Source organism: Diadema antillarum, unplaced genomic scaffold, assembly GCF_040938485.1.
Source record: "Diadema antillarum isolate AM-2024a unplaced genomic scaffold, OU_Dant_1.0 seq00000891_RagTag, whole genome shotgun sequence".
In the NCBI taxonomy this organism is placed as follows: Eukaryota; Metazoa; Echinodermata; class Echinoidea; order Diadematoida; family Diadematidae; genus Diadema; species Diadema antillarum.
In genome coordinates, this window is record NW_027271755.1 from 518,878 (window position 1) to 536,572 (window position 17,695).

The 17,695-nt window shown below is 35.8% G+C and overlaps 1 protein-coding gene across 1 annotated transcript in view; it reads right to left on the minus strand.

Moving 5' to 3' along the window:
- The window catches only part of LOC139740928 (FAD-dependent oxidoreductase domain-containing protein 2-like), a 48,277-nt gene extending 33,694 nt beyond the window's left edge, over positions 1–14,583 (minus strand). Inside the window, exon 1 of the mRNA XM_071651516.1 lies at positions 14,273–14,583. The gene's annotated coding sequence lies outside the window, so the exon portion shown is untranslated. The remainder of the gene's footprint in view (positions 1–14,272) is intronic.
- Positions 14,584–17,695: the final 3,112 nt, after the last annotated feature.

The following is a 17,695-nucleotide window of genomic DNA, read 5'->3' on the forward strand; positions in this document are numbered from 1 at the left end:
TGATTCGAGTCACACCTCAGTATGTATACTAATTTTGTCGTGGCTACTATTGAAACTGAATAAGGACAATTTGTGTATCACTTGCAATAAAAAGGAATCATGAATTTTACTTTATATATTTTTTGTATAAAATCACAACCATTTCTAATTGGATCTCCGTCACATAAACTTTGAATTCCTCTAGTCTTAGGATTGTATGCTCTTTAGTAATTCATATAATTGGTTTCCAATCATCTCATTAAATGTTGAAAACTGAATCCCAATATCTACAAAAACTATACCATCCCTTTAATGCTAATTTTTGATTGTGTATTTTGCCATTTTCCCCTCCCCCTTGCTGAAAATTGTTCAGTCAAGTACATTCATTGTTTCAAGTGTCTAAAACTCAAAAAGTAGCTACAATGTTGGGATGCTTTCTTCAGGATGATTGACCATTTGTGTACTGAGAGACCTTCCCAGCTAGCTACATGCATTCACATGCAATATGTATGAGGATGTCCCATACGTAACGCATTTGTCCCATACGTAACATTATTTCAATGCCTAATAGAATATATCTCTTTTACTGTTTTTTCTTTTTTCTTTGGTATTTAATTTCTCTAAACAATAAATTAGAACTTTCCAAAAGGGCATCAAAATATCCTTAGCAATTTTAGAAAAAACCTAAAAAAATGACCTCATTTTGTTACGTATGGGACATCTCATGATAGGACACGAGCTAATTTGCATAATCATTTGCATAATCCCTAAATTTTTATACCAAGTTAAACTATTTGATGAACTTTTTATGTCCACATATTAATCAAATAGCATTTGCTTTCTTTTGAATTAATATGAATTTTTATAAATGTCCCATACGTAACGCTGTGTTTCACATTTATGCAAATGAAGCCCTTGAAATTTGCATAAACTTACATAATATCATTTTTTCCTCCATGGAAATCAAAACTTCAACTCATAAGCTTCAAAATGATACCAAACATGTCAATATTGAGCAAAGATAAAATTTTGCCTTCTGAGGGGACCTTATCTTGGACTTGCCCTGTAAGTAATGTGCGCTTTGACTACAGCACGAGCATTTGAGGAGTGCTGTCTTTCTGTGGAAGTCGTTGAAAGGTCATCGTAAACTCCACCCCAAAAAACACCACTGGAGGTCAATTGTACGTTCACACAGTCATTTTGCTACTTAATTTTGGCGAAACATGATGGGAAAACACCTCAGGAGCGCCTTTTGAAACACGATGGCAGTTACGATTAAAATAATCCGATTCCAGTTTGCATTCACACAACAAGAATGCTTTTTAAAATGTGAAACACACTAGTGATATGTCATTACAATCATATTGAACTCCTTATGTGCCACGGGGTAAACCTCCTGTGTGCCACATTTTTCTGAGACTGCAAAACAGGCAAGCTTTGGGGAACAATCTGTTTTGAATGCCGCGTGTATTAATAGTTAACTTTTTATCAAAATTACAATGCTTGATATGCAATGAGCAATTTGTACAGAAAACTCCAAGCTTGCTGTTAATCTAAATGTGAATTTTATGACAGATTCATGATTATTTTTCATTTAAATGGTCAGCAGCTATATTATTTTTCAGGTCTGTGAGGCATGACATTTGCACAGAAAACCATGACAAAAAATTAGAATTTACTCAAAAAAGCCTGGGGACCACTAATTGATATTAAATCACCACGTAATGCAAGGTACATGTAAGAGGAATGGCATGAAAATGCTATTGAAATATACAAGAGAGTGATATCTGTCACAACAGTTCAAAATGCAAGTTCACCTGTTATATTGACCTTTAAATAACTCGTCAAGGACAAGCTGATTTTGTAAAAATTGATGAAGGGCAAGGAAGCAGTGTCAAATATCGGAGAATTCAAACAACATGTGTATTGATTGCTCTCTACTGACATCACTGCCCGAGAATTATTCTGCAAAGTGCATCATGACTTCTACTCTTTGCAGGAAGTGATATTAGCACCTTTTACCCTGATTTTGGCACCAAGGTACATGTAATGAATTGCAATTCAATACTGTTGTATACAAGAAATATTTAGACATTGAGTTGGACCACTGGATTGGCTATCACTTCAAAAAGGATTTAATTAGCTTTTGTTTTGTACATGCTACAAACATATATATACATTTACCAGATGCCTTGTGCACCTCATGTGCGGCTCATTCATTCAACCAGCCAGTGTATCACACACAGATAAACATGCTTTCTCTGTTTTGAATCAGGCCGATTCAATTTGATGTATTTAATCACATTACTCTCCACTTCACTTGGCTCGTGTTGTGGTTTCAAAAGCTCTACATGGAATAACTGAACTACATTTGTTTTATAGTCAAAAACGTACATCTTTCAGTAATATTATAATGAACGCCATTACAAATAGTACATTAAAAATGTCAGCTGATGATACTCAGCAATTTAAATTGACATAAAAATAAAATAAAATAATACGTCATCAAATAAGGAACAGACAAATTAAAAACAAAAGGTTACTGTTCTCGTTGATGTCCAATTGATATGACCCAAAACAGTACAATTCTAGGAAGCTCCTACTGTTTTGCTCTTCGTTCTATCGTCCACCCTTCATTTGGTATTCGGTGACAGTCTGGCTGATAGAATGGGAATGGATTCACTTTGCCTAAAAGCAATCAGCAGATGGCCGCTACTCTGCATCCAAACTGTGTTTCAAGCACCGCAAATTGATATTAAGCGAGAGGCTAGTGTCCAGAATCGGACAAATTTTATACACAGTCTGCAAATCCATTTGTCAGATGAAAAGGTCAGTTGTAAACTTCTTCTCGGAGAAATAGACATGTAATAAACAAACAACAAACAGACCCTTGCATTTAAGTATCAGATCGACCTTTACTGATACTGCTGTGCACTACATATAATTGAATGACAAGTTGCCCCTTATTTCTTTAACCCACTGCTGGTGGGAACATGGTGAATTGTAAATAAATTCTATGGGAATATTAGAATCTTGTAAATACAATCTGACCTCGGCTGTCCATCCATCACTTCCCCCAGTCTCTCTATTATCCAGATATGGATTGGCACACAACTGTTTTGTATGGGAAATGGCAAAGTAGGGACATAAATATTGCGTGCTATGATACTATACCAACCAAAGCACTGCACTGCTACTATAGAAGGCACAAAGACCAAGAGAAGTATTTCCACTCATATTCCATGTCATTTCAACATTATTTGAGTTATGAAACAGGCAAATATCATGTAAATCATATGAGTGAATGGTAAATTAACGCCTGATGCAATACACTAAACTGTACACTGTACAAGTAGAAATTTTCGCGACCGGTGTTAAAATTTTTGCTCATTTCGCATAACCAGAAACTAACTCGGTGCAAAAATAAAAGCATGCAAATATTTTTGCTTGCAATAGTGTATACATGTTCCCGTACTTACTGTCTTGATTCCGCAAAATTAAAAACATGAAAAACTCTTCTAACCGGGCTGAGCGTGAAAAGGTCCACTTTTACAGTACCCAAACATAACTTGTTGTGTTTTGACCACCTCTCTTATTTTATTGTTCTGTTTACATGGTTAGTCATGTAGCTTCTACTACTAATTATGTAAAGCGCTATAACACTATTTATTCAGTATTACGCACCATATAAGCATTTAAATATTATCACTTTTTATAAAATCACACTTTATACTGATATACTGAAGATGAGGTCCTTTGACTGTTCAAGAGGAAGTAAAACTGACTTCACTACAGGAAGTTTTGTTCATGAATATAAAACCTCACTTCCTCTCAGACGGTGTGTTTCTACTGAGCAACATAAATTTGAAGTGGTGCATAGTTGATGCAGGGAGTGTATGCTTCCACCTCCCTGGTTGATGCATGGTGATGCACAGTCATGTGGGTAACACCTCAAATTTTTCTAGAACAGTAGAAACACATAGAGGCGTATCCAGGAATTCCATGAAGGGGAGGCGCCTTTGCAAACTTAAAGGACAAGTTCACCTTCATAGACATGTGGGTTGAGTGAATGCGGCAATATTAGTAGAACACATCAGTGAGAGTTTGAGCAAAATCGGACAATCCGTTAAAAAGTTATGAATTTTTGAAGTTTCTGCTCAGTCACGGCTGGATGAAAAGACTACTTGTATAGCTTGTGATGTCACATGAGTACAACGATATAAAGAAAGAATAAAGAAAATTCAACACATTTCCATTTTTCTCGCATAACAAAAGAGCACTCGACTTCTCTCTTTCAGAAGGCAGGGGGAATAATATTACCCTTAACATACGTCAGTAGCAAGTCGAAGAAACGTGCACTTTATTCAAAAAGTAAAGTTTTGTGAAATTCTCTATTTATTTTCCTTATATAGTTGTACGCATGTGACATCATACACTGTAGTAGTCTTTGTGCTGTTCGCGCTGAATTGTTTTTGCAATTTCGGCTTCTCATACGTAGGCTAGTGTTAGCGCATCAAACATAGCGATGATTGTGTGTTAAATGTATGCGCGCGCGCAATATATAGTAGTGTGATTTTCGGCCTTCCATAATGGGCTAGAAAGATGGCGCACGAACCGACGGTTTGCTCGTTCGTGAGTCTAGCCAAAATGCAGAAAATATGTAAGATGATCTCATGATAGTCACAGAATTCCGGGTGGAAGTTCTTCCTCTGATGGTTCTGCGTAAGTTTACGATTATTTCATTGTTCACAATTCTTGATAAAAGAGAATTTAAATGCCTTTTGTGTGTCCGGATATCATGAACGGTCTAGCATAAGTGACGCTAGTGTAGGTTATGTACGGTGCATATTGATATAGCGTAGGATTGACAGCTTCGCATTGTGTATTGTACGTTGCGTGTAGAGTTACTGTAGTTGTAGCGTTGTAGATTCGCATTGGTTCTTTGTGTTATCACTTGGCCGGGAGCTGATATGTGTAGAGCAGTATTCAGAACTTGGTTTATATGGTGGTAATACATTCAGAATTAATTCACAACTTCTGTAAAGATAGAGTTTGATTTATACAGTTGAGCAACTCGGTTTGTTGAGTAGGACTTCCAGGTGAAGATTTAAAAGTAGATATGAGGTTGGATTCGATATCAGTAATGATGAAGATTAGTGATAATTTTGCTGTGTGGACAGTTTCAGTCTAAATAATGCATTTGGACGTCAGGATGAATAAAAGACTGTCTTTTGTGTTTTTGTGTTTTGACATACGTGCTTTACATTTTTACATTCTCATAAGTATGTGGTTTGATGTATGGTAGCGTACAGGCTGAAATATTTTTACATTTTCATGTGATATGACGTGTACGTTATTAAGGCATCTTAAGCAGCTCTGGCTTAAGGGAAAGTATAATTTGCCTTGCTCAAATGTAAGGCAAGCGTAGTGCCACATATGTAGGCATATAATGTGTGATGTAAGTTATTTTGCATTTTCCATACAATCCTTTGCAACTTACTGTATTATTTCACAGCTTGGGACAGGATCGCAATCGGAATGCATCCAGAAGGGCTAAGCTTCTAGGCTTGGAAGATCACAAGTCTGTAAGTCTGGTATAGGGTCTTTACATGCATATCACAGCCTCTAAATATTATTTTTTTTGTAGACATTGCAACAGAAAATGGATATTGCAACAGTGTACAAGGTGTATAATTAACATTGTTATAGTGTAACAGCGGATGGATAATGACATTCCAAAGCTGCCATTTCATGATGTGTAGTGAATGCATGCATGGATACAAAATGTATATGTATGATGATGCAGTACAAGACAGTGTACTATTGTTTGTTCAGAAGAAGCAAAGCTTTTTTGTGTGTTAATGGAGCATTATATCCATTTATACATTCAATTTATTGTGATCCAAAGAAATGTATGTTTGATATATTCATACAGTGTATCATTCATTGTTTCATTTGCAGTTTTACCGTTCGTTCATCACATACATGCGCATACGCACTTGGGCTTGCGCATGCACAGCAAGAAGGAGAATTCAATAAAGACAAGAGTGCAACGTTCGACTCGACTGTCTGCAATTTTATTCTTGTTGTACATTGTGTGTACGGCGGTTAGCTGACTGGATAGGATCTAGTGTTACCTAGAAATCCGAGGCCAGCATAGTAAAAAGACTGCGCAGATACTTAAAATATTCGTAACTTTTGAACGGATTGTCCAATTTTCCTCAAACTTTCACTGATGTGTTCTACTAATATTGCTGCATTCTCTCAATCCTTATGTATATATGAAGGTGGACTTGTCCTTTAAAGGGGGCACACGCACACCCAGTTTTCTTTTAATTTCTTTTGTTTTTAACTAAAAATAAAGAGGGAGCGTGCTCCCGGTGCAATCCCCTGGATCTGCCACTGGGTAGAGATATCAATGCAGGCTGCTGATATGAAATATTTATGCATAATTGCATACCACGTTATAGATTTCATAACCTTGCACTTAAAATTGTAATCATTTTATATCCGTACGCCAAAACAAGTACTACTTGTGTACAATATACATTGTGAAAAGTTCTACTAGATTTCCCAATACACAGGCAGCCCATAACGATGCACTCAAATCTAAGATTATGAATTCATAATGACAAGAATTTACTATACATATGTTCACTATTGACAGAGAAAATGTATAATTTACCCCTTTGTTTTTCATCCTTGTGATGCTGCCAAGCAATGACAGTGCCATAAAAATGATAACAAAAATATTAATTGAATAACATTTTATATTGATTATAAATTCTTATGTTGATGATGATAATGGCAAAAACATAATGAAAATTATTCATAATATTGTATAACAAAAATGACAAAACTTTCAGCTGTAATTGCAAAATGGGTATGCTGAACAGATATTCAGCTTGTAGTTTCATAAACATTGCAATTGCCCTCAAGAATCGTTAGAAATCAATCTAAAATGTATACATTGTATGTATGTACCTAGTAAAATCTATGTACATACCAGTACATAATACACACAATTGTACGGCTCTGTAGAAAAGCGATGAAATATTACTTCTAATGTGACAAATGACAAATGTTGAATGTTCATATACGACTGATTTTGCCGCAACATGCATTTGGGCAAGTCCAGCGTCACAGACATTACATTTCAGACATTTTTTGACACTTTATGAGGTTAGTTTTAAAAGAGAAAACATTTATTTGAAGCTAATACTTGGTGATCACACACCACTCATCTAGATAAAACAACACTGTGAATATAAGAAAAAAACATACAATCGTTGTTTAATTATGCCAGAAAATGTTGTGCGTCACGGACATTACATTTTTTGGACACAACTCTTTACATGCCAACAAATAGTTTACAAACTCTGTGAGTTTAATCATCTTTCAAAGACATTTTTCCTTTACAATGAATGTTTTGATATTGCTGTAACATATTTTGAACAAATTTAAATTAAAAAGTGTTTCAAATGACAATGATGGAAAAAAATCTGGCGTCACGGACATTTTTGTACATTTTGAGCGTCACAGACATTACACTTTTGTCCACTTATTAAAAACTGAAATTATGGTTAGTGAAAAAGTATTTTTTCTACTTTTTCTGAAGCAAAATGACTGTAGGGTACATAAAGATACTTTTTAGTCCATTCTGTGAAATAAACAATGTTTTTCAGTTTCCATGGCAACAATAAACAACTCAATATTATTTAATAAAAGTATATGGTAATATGAAAGTACTTTCACAATTTAGACTATTCTACATGGTATGTCTTCTACAATCATCTAAGAATACATAAACACTGTCATTGAAGCAATCCCTAAAACTTAAACTGAAAAGAAAACTCAAAGAGAAAAGTCTTAAAACGTCATGGACATTACAATCTTATGCACTTTGAAAATATATGAAATATCAGTCTGTTACTTACTTTTTTTTTCTTTTGTTTTCACTTTTTCTCATTTTTTTAAACATACAATGCCATGAAATATATCATGTCAACTTTAAACAATTTCTCTGAAATATTTATGTCTTCTCTTTTCACCTTCCAAGGTAAAAATAAACATGTTGTGTATATGAATGATGCAATGTAATAATACAAAAATGAATGATATCAAACAATGGCTCAATACTGACAAATGAAACAATCTTCATAAGTAAATCACAACATGAAGAATACATAATCAGTAATATTGATATTTATCTCTGATATTCGAATGATATTGATGATACATGTACAACTTTTTTATATTGGAACAAGCCTATGGATGTTACAGATATTATAACTTTGATGAACTTTGAACATAAGAAGACAAGGTGATTAACTTTTTGTTTAGTTCTTTCTGCTGACATCTTTTTTGTATGAGCTAGCTTTACAACATATAACATTTCTTTGATACATGATTTTCTTTAATAAGTGGCAATAATAAAAATGAATGTACAATCATGGTACAATACAGACTAATTTAAGTGGTTCATTATACCACAAAATTAAGTAAAGTTAAGAGAACACATAACCAAAGCAAAAAATGCCTAGATGCAATTCTTCTACAGGGTAGATTGTGAGCTACTGCTACTGCTATTTTGTAAAAAAAGTTTAGTTATTCAGCTTCAAAGTTTTGTTTAAAGAAACATCTATTTCGATTGTCCATTGTTAGAGAAGACAGACACCCAATAATCTGTCTTCTCGATGAAAGACTCTTCTTCATTGCCATAGATGAACAGATTAGATGTACCCTGTCTTTTCATGAATGTAACAGTACATCCATCTCCATGAACTGCAGTGATTTGAGCTACAAAATATTTCACTGACTTTTTGGTTAAGAACTTGACTCAAACGAACGACCCAACTGCAGGTTGGTGAGATAATGAAAGTAGAAACAGATTAAAGGCAAGGGTAAAGATTTGATGAACAAGGTATTACCCCCCCCCCATATACATGCCCCCCCCCCCACACACATGCCCCCCCCCCCCCCACACACACACCCACACACACATTCACACTAACAAAGAAAGATTACAGGCAATATTAGAAAGTTACTTCATCATTATTAACAGGTATTTCTAAATTTTTCATACTTCGTAATGTCCGTGACGTCTATGGGATTTATAACATTGTAATGTCCGTGACGCATTTTACTGGAAAAGTATTCATGTGTTTCAAAATTTAATTGATAGTCTTGTGTAACAGATTGATTAATAATCAGAAAAACATTGTTTAATTACAAAACTTCAGCATTTCTAAAAAGTATTTCTAAATTTTTGATACTTAGTAATGTCCGTGACATCTGTGGGATTTATAACATTGTAATGTCCGTGACGCATTTTACTGGAAAAGTATTCGTGTGTTTCAAAATTTAATTTGTAATCTTGTGTAACACCATATTCTAGCTTTGCAAACCAAATTTTAGCTTACTTAGATCAATTTTAATCTCTGTACAAAAGCTTTTATACCTAAAACGTCACGGACATTACACTTTCAAAAAGGTAGAAATCACCAAATTTCAATACGCTGTGATTTTCTTAATATAATATATTTTTGAAAAATTCTTTTTGTTTCATTAGTGCATTCCATGGACAGTAGAAAAAAAATAAAATGCAGGCAAGATGGGCTTAAACATTCTCATTTTTCTCTCATTAATAAAATGTGTGCAAAACAGTGCTTTTGAGAACTACATTCAAAATGAAGCTAAATTTAGTTTGACATGGTGAAAAAATCAATTTCGCTAGATTTCCCCAAATTTTCTTTATATCTATATAAATATAGGCTTTTCTGAATACTTTGAACATAAATTCAGTTAAAGTCTGTGAAATTTATTTTTTCACCCCGAGGTAACTTTTTTCATGGACTTGCCCATTTCCCAAAGGCACTTGCGCAAGTATACTCGGGACTCATCCTCAATGGGTTAAACTACTGTAGCTGCTCTTGTTTTTTAACTACAATGTATTACAAGTGTAGAACACTGCATTTAAATGAAAATTTGGACAACACACAAAGCTTGACCTAAATCATTCTGTATGTATACAGGAAAATCGACAAAACATATTCAAAAGAATGGAAATAAAGGAAAGTAAATTGTACAACACAATTCGTGAAGCATCTCCACGGATTGATTACATACAAGCATATTGTTTATGCGTGTCGTTGATATATTGCATTTAATACATTCATTTTCATTCTTTGTAGTGTGGTAATACCATTTGAAACAAACATAAAGTTAACTTTACTCAACTACAAAAGACTTTCCCCAACTGGACGGTTGATTTTCACTGCTGGAAATGGAACACCTGCTGGTGAACAACTGAAGGGCAATCAATAGCACTATTGATGTGCATCTCTTATGTCAAGGCCTTGCACGAGTGGGATATCAAAAGAACTGACTTTATTCTCTCTCTCTTTAAAAGTCAGGATATGAATGTCAATTGCTAATTAAACTCAGCTCAGCTCTTTCACAGATGCTGCCATTCATATCTTATCATTATTATTTTTGCAGTCATATTAGAATTATTAATTTCTGTGGTAATTTGAATTTTATTCATCGGGGCTTTCTTCACCACATGTACATTGTACAGTGCACCATTTAATTTTCTGATGATTTCAATGCATTGGTATTTTTGTTTATCACTTTAAAAACTTAATGTCTTTGGCAACACCTACAATCTACTGAGAACACTTAAAATTTTGTAGTGACTACTTTTTAAATTGATAAGAAATGTTTGTGAATCACGAATAAGAGGGTTTTTTTTTTTTTTTTACTTACTCTACTGAGTCTACAAATTCATGACAGTGGAAAGCAGTGAAATAATGAGAATTTCATCACAAATTCAGCTTCAACCAACCTTTGGATTTGATTGACTAGCTTACCATTTGGTCAAACTACTCCACACTTTGTCAAACCAAATGACATTGATCACTGTTCATGTATGATGTTGTTGTTGAGCTACAGCGTATGTGAGCTAATTTATCAATATTGCTATGAATTTGTACAAAACTCACTTACAATGTACATATCGTATCCATGCAGTTTTCAGTGAGCAGTTTGAGTTTTACAATTAGCACAATATCAGGGGACACCGTCCAGGGTACATGCTGTACTGGATATACCATATTAGTTTCCACTAAATGCCCCCCAGTGACCTCTAGACGTACAATGTACATTACATGTTATACTGGTTTTGATTTTCTAGAATGGGGAGGATCTACACTGTACACATGCGTGTACATTGTTGATTTTAGAGTACTATCATATGACTGACATGGTATATTGTGAGAGGCATAAACCAGGATATGGATGAACATGATCAACTGGCTCTATTATACCGCATTGCAATAGATATGACAAGAAAGCAAGACACATCAGAATCCATCCTTGACTAAACTGTGCATTGATTTTTATCAAGCGCAGCAAAGAACAAGCAGCAGATTCTGATTTTGACATCTATTGGCAGGCAGACAATACTAATGGAAAACTGGAAACCACAGAGGTTGCTTTCCATCTTCCTGGAATGACATATCAATCAAATTAATTGTGCCCAGTATACAGCATTTATCATGGAAACCTACAGAAAACTGTCCATCAGTCAGAGCTGAAGAAGTGGTCAACTTCAATGGGTTCTCTGCATGATATTTGCATCTTATTTGACGAGATCTGACACATAAAACTGTTTGCACTTTTGTACTAGGTACCTGTACTGGAATGTTAGTGTGAAAGTGAATGCTCATGAACCGTATTACATTTGATGTACTATGTGAAGTCTGTCTTAATTTGATACAAAGGGAAAATAACTTATATAAATTTTAAAAAAATGTTAGAATACATGTACCTCAAATATGATTTCTCAAATAATAAACATCAAATTATCAATATTAGGTAAACATTCTCTTTATTCATACTTGATCTTTGCATGATCTACAGTTGAATCTCTCTTATCCGGCCTCCCTTTATCCGGATCTCTCTATTATACGGACGCAATCTCGCCGTGATTTTTTTAAATTTTTTAATAATTACGGAAGGAAAGGGGGATTCCCAACTCAATCTAACAATGGCGACCTACAGTCGACTTTGCCGAGCCGTGATGATCGAATTTTGAAGCGTCGTTTCATCGACTCGTACTGTTTATTTTCAAGATCTACAATTGTACTTGATACATTTCTTAATTATTTAGGTAAATCATCCCAAGAATTTATAAAAGAAAATGATTTCATTCTTGCAAACACGAACCTCTATTTTGGGGTCTGTTACTGAGTGTAACAATGAAAAGGTTGCAGTATACACATAACTACATGTGGTACTACAATGGGCTACATCAGTACATGTGTATGTATATACAGTATGTACATGTATAAAGCATTGAGTCTCCCGTATCCGGCCAAATCCCTTATCCGGATGAGCCGCGGTCCCGACTTGTCCGGATACGAGAGGTTCAACTGTATCTGATTATCCCTCCCCATATTTTCTTATCATTTCATATCATTTTTTACATAAAAGTCAACATTTTTGCTTCGGTATCAAAACATAAATAAAATAAGATAAAATAAGAGCTGCTGAAACTGCTTTTATCCAATAGTGGCTAGCCAGTGGCATGAAATGGTACAGCTTTCAATCCTAGAAGAATCTTTGTCTGAGGCAAAAATGACCTGCCATTTTACTGCTGAGTCTGACAAAGATTCTGAGAGGATCAAAAATTCATCATGCCCTTTTGACTCTAACACTCTTGCCCATACCCGACATTATTGCACATTTGTGTTTTTGCATTAGACAGCTCATCTCTTGTGTACGTGGTGTAATTTGCATTTATGTTCATGGTTCTAACACTATGCACACTGTCACAGAGATGCCATCAGGCAGAAAGCTACTTATCCATTTGCTCACAGCAACTTTAACCTGCTGTATGAGGATGGACTGATTTTGCTACAAAAAATATTTCCCATAGACACCTGCCCGAGTATACTCGGGACTTGTCCTCAACAGGTTAATACTTCCTGGCAAGTACAGAACATTCCCCATGACTGCGTACCTCTTTACATGATTAAGTACATGGAGCTTTACTCTTCTGAGACAAATGAACTTCAATCACACGGAAGAAGAGAAAGAAAATGAATGGATGTTTAAACTGCTATTAACGCGGTGCCCTTGCCTCATGACCCTTGGGCAGGCAAGCGGAAGAATTATTGCAATGGCATGCCCTGGACTATATACTGTAACTGGAGGCACAGAGAGAATTAAATCACAAGCAAGCATAATGCAAAAAAAAAAAAAAAAAAATTGTACTTTCATACAAGAAAACATTCTAGCATCATAAGTGCAATATCTCTGGAGAACATACAAGTGGGACAAAATAGGCATTTTATATGACCTACCGGTACCTAAAATGTTACAAAGTACTTCAAGCTGTAACATGTTACAACTATAAACCAAGATGGACAATAGAATTAGAAAGTCTATTTCATGGTACTGAAGCAAAAGGTCACTTATAAATGATTTACTTGGTACCAATGTAATGATAAGCGTAGTGCATAACTGCTGTTTGCAGTTCAGATCATAGAGGAAACATTTAAACTTCAAAACAGGAAATCAAGCACATGATGTAGGCCTATACAGGAGGTTAGGATAGACATCATTGACAACAATGCAAATCTGGAGATTAGTGCATGGTGCTGGTTGTACAAAGATGGTGATCTGGGTGAATAAAATGCCCTTTAAAACTTCCCAAGAGTGCATTGATCTCCAAGAAAGCCGATATTGTCGCACTTTATATAAATAAGTACAATTATTGTACGTCATTGATTGGCTATACCAGGTATATTGACTTTTCTACACTGTATTAATTAATAATAGTGGGCCTGTCTTATAAAGACTTGTGATAGAAATCAATCACAAGTTTTGTGTGTGTTGCAATGCAAGTTGCGATTGATTTGGGGACTTGTGATCGATTTGAAGGCTTTATAAGACGGGGCCCAGGTGAAGAAGTCGCGAAGACAGTCTCCGAGAATGTGTGCGGGAAATGCCCCGAACCTGTCCCGTACGCGAAGCCGACTCGCTCCGGGGAGCTTCCCCATCAACAAGCAGTAGGAGGCTGCAAGAAGCCTTCAACTCCAACCTCAATAACACTAGTTAGTATCAGTAATCTGGCATACATGTATGTTCTACATCGTTCGGTCTGCTTTCGCTGGACTGTACTCAGTCAATTCTCCCGCTGGAACGTCACGTTTATTCTGGTGATCACATACAGCAGTATAATCAGAAACGAAAATGAAAATTCATAGCAATGTGATTCCGTACTTACCAATCGGGTAGCTGGTGGCTGACAACAGCGGCGACTCGCACTGATTTGAGGTTTACTGTGAGTATACCGGTACTGTAGCACTCTATTAACGTTCGGCCAAGGTTATGCGACAATTCAACGACGTTTCATCTTCCAAATCACTCAGCTTCCAAATCAAAACAGCAAAGACGTCGATCACTGCCACGTTTACGTGTGGAAGTAGATGTAACTGGTACACTATGAGACATTTAAGGGAGAACAAGTGTAGTACGGCAGCAGTGAAAGTAGGAATTTGTCGGTTTACGCAACTTCTGATCGTCTGCTGTTGTTTGTTGTTGGTCGCTGCGAATATGCTCAGCTAGCTAGCTCTGCCTCCTAGCTACTCGTTAGCGCTGCTGACATGCTGCATGCATGCACTGGCACCAACGAACGCGAGAGCTTCCGTCAAAGTACAGCCGCTGCAAAGGGGGGGGGGGGGGGGGGGGTGGGAGAGAGATCCGAGTGTGGAAAAAACAAAGAAGAAAAAATGAGGAAGAAGAAGAAGAAAAAAAAAAGTACGCCATAGCGCCACAACAGAAGATACAGGAGCTATCGGGAGGATTGTTTTTGTTTTGTTTGTGTTTCTTTTTAGTACACGATATAGGGACACAGTTACAAAAACTCAATGTTCACTTCCGCCTTCATACTCAAAGCCTCCAAAGGCATGTTACGTTCATGATGTAGCAATACTTCACAAAGTTCCACATACCTGTCCGATAGAAACAAACGCATTAGGGATAGGGGTTAATTATAAGTTATAGGGTCCTACTTTATGCCCAATATCAGGTGCAAGTAAAATAGGGCCTACTAATAACGGAAAGTACAGATTAGATTTTACAACGCACCATCGATCTCGGGAAAACAGAACATCCGACTACACAAGAAAAATATAGCAAATGACAAAACTTCACAGATAGAGTTGCTGCACTGGAATTGACTTGAATGTTTTGAAGTATGATTGTTAATATGAAAGGCCCTTTTTTGGGTGGGGGGGGGGGGAATCAGCAGCTTGAACGGCATTCTGTTTAATACGGCTCTCACATATTAAAGGAAATATATGTCGCATAGATATAAGCATTTTCATCTTTAATTTGATATCATGTCTCGATAGAATAATACGATATCATGATATTGCCCGCATGCGACTATTTTGACCACTTGTACGATGACATCACTATTTGAAAAATATACCCAGCTTTTACGATCAAGATGGACATCTATAGGCCTAATGCAGCCCTTGACCGAAAGATCGGTCTTTATCCGGTCGTCGGGGATAATGTTCTGCGGAGAACTATATAGTGCGTCTGGCTTCACGGAATCGCCTCCTATATCTACGGAGGAGAGCTGATAAAGTCAAGAAATGATAAAAGACTCCTCCGGACAGACGGATTTTTCTATGTAATGCAGTCCATACAATACTGAGTCTTGAATCTTGTCCACTGTTATAAAGATCCACTATGATGGATTATTATGGGGCTACTATATTTCCAGAATTCTTGGAGAGGGTATACTTTATACATTATCTTGTGAAGACAAAAAGAACAAAAATACATATAAAGTATGTATATCACATATTATAGACATTTATTTATTCAATCATTTATCTCTATTTATCTATCCACTAGTATCTATCTATCTTAATTTCTTTTCTCTTTTCTTTTCTTTGTTGGCTTTTCTTTTGAATTTGAATTTGGATTTGAGTTTGAATTTGAATTTGAATATCTATCTATCTATCTATCTATCTATCTATCTATCTATCTATCTATCTATCTATCTATCTATCTATCTATCATTCATTTGAAGGGAGCCCTCTTGCGGAACCAGAGATTTTGTAGGTTGTAGCCTGGAGGGATCGACAGTTTTCGAGCAGCTGCTTGGTTCCCGTCGTGATTCCTGTACAAACCCTGATCGCACTTGAGAAGCTGACTCTTATTTATTACGTGACAATAAGATTAGCCCATCTATGATCAGATCAATCTCGTCATTCCAATTAAAACGTCTGTTTGCTGCCCTGTTTTCACACGGTTGACATATTATAAAGTTGACATTTTGATTACTCGGGAGATTTCGAGCAGGATGTTTGCTCCCTGTGTAAACAAGTAGCTTTCCCATTCCAAAGACTATGTTCCCATAAAAGACATATAGCATACGTACATTTGTTTAAAGTTCAATCACGAAGTGCCCCATTAAAGGAGAAGGAAAAGAAAGAAAGAGAAGAAAAGAAGAAGAAGAAGAAGAGGAAATTTAAAAAAAAAGAACGCCAGATAAGTGCATCCAGTGCATAACAACATGATCTTCTTTAATATAACTCTTTCATTCGGTGACATAATCATACGTGCATTGTAATTTTTACTTTATTTGATATTCCTTTTCCGGATTTTTTTTTTTTTTTTTTTTGGGGGGGGGGGGGGTCTAATTCGGGCAATGCTGTTAACAAAACGAGCACTGCAACGTATTCCTCACGAAATGCGGTAACACATACCTGTTTACATTGTAACGATGTTGTTGTTTGTATTTGTTTCTGTGTTGTTTTTGTTTGTTTGTTTCTTTCTTGTTTTTGCATTTTAATTAGCTTTTCATGCAGCATCAAGACATCAGAGAAAATCCGTGCCGTTATGATAGGGAAGGTCGAGCAACGCAATATAATAAATATTCGTAACTTTAGGTTTTAGGTAAGATTTTGTATTTGACTTTGCGTACGGTAGTCTGTCACTTTTGGTCGTATGTTGCCTTTCTTTTTCTTTTCTAATATACGTGTATAAGTTGCTGTATTTATGAGGCAGAGTCTGAATATTTGGATTGATGCTTGTAAATTTGCCAGGATTATTTCGTGTCTAAGCAATAATGGGTGTGGATCTGGATCTGGATGTAATACAGTGCAGGGCGTACCTTTCGGTATAAGGCACCGGGTGAGAGAGGGCGCAGGTACTTTAGTCGAATCGAAGATGACTTTTCTCAATCTTTGCTTTGAACACTTCAGGTGACAGTGATTGTGTGTGTGTGTGTGCTCGCGTGTATTGTAATGGACTTAATGGCGTATGGAAAACTCTTATTACATGATATGGTGCAACATACATTAGGAATATGGAATTGACAGCTATGTGTGGGATGACCGGAAATTCATTTTGAATGAAATTTTGTAATTGATGTTTAAATATGTCATGTTTTTTTAAAAGAAATATTGGCACTTTCCCGTCTTCTGATAAAATGAATATACAATGTATATATATATATATATATATAGAAAGTGTAGGAAGACATGAATTTAGCAAATGGAAGGGGGAAACTAGGTGAGCTTTTATCAAAATGGAAATAGTTTTTAAAAGTAGGGGTATACAACAGAGATTAGTAATGCTAGTGTAGAAAATGTTCGAGATTGTGTTTTGTTTTGTTCTTTGATGCTTT